Source organism: Sinocyclocheilus rhinocerous, unplaced genomic scaffold (assembly GCF_001515625.1).
Source record: "Sinocyclocheilus rhinocerous isolate Xijiao unplaced genomic scaffold, SAMN03320098_v1.1 scaffold464, whole genome shotgun sequence".
NCBI classification, from domain to species: domain Eukaryota; kingdom Metazoa; phylum Chordata; class Actinopteri; order Cypriniformes; family Cyprinidae; genus Sinocyclocheilus; species Sinocyclocheilus rhinocerous.
In genome coordinates this window covers 681,504-682,065 of record NW_015627918.1, presented here as the reverse complement: position 1 = coordinate 682,065, position 562 = coordinate 681,504, and positions in this window count along the sequence as shown.

Sequence of the window (562 nt, the reverse complement as noted above, 5' to 3'; positions counted from 1 at the left end):
CAGAATGAAAAGTCCTTGTGTCATTGTTCACAAACAAGATAGTCAAAATGCTTAGTCATGTTGTCAATATAACAGTGCACTCTGTCTGATGTAAACTATGGCAACAGTTTGGATGACAGTTACTGTATTGAAATGCAGAAGGCTGCACTTCTTATGTATGCCATATATCCATTTCAAAAGTACAAATTTATACATTACTGTATGTGGGATTTTGATTGAAAGAGACTGGATAGGATTCACAGTAACACTTTACTAGTGGTCTGACAAAAAAACAAAAAACATTACGTCATTGTCATAGAGAAAAGAAATATGGGCACAAAGACAAAAATACAAAATTAGAAAGGCAAACACAGGAAACACCCCTTATGCAGAACATTGCTTTTGCATGCAGCACTGTATGAGGAATTGCAGTGCAGTCTGTCTACACCTCCTGACGTGCCAGTCTGTCGGCCCACAGATTCTCATCTACATCACAACGAATATCTTCTCTTGCAATGCAATGTGGAATTGGAATCAAGTGAACCATCTCACAACTTCATATATGTGGATGAGGCTGGCTTCA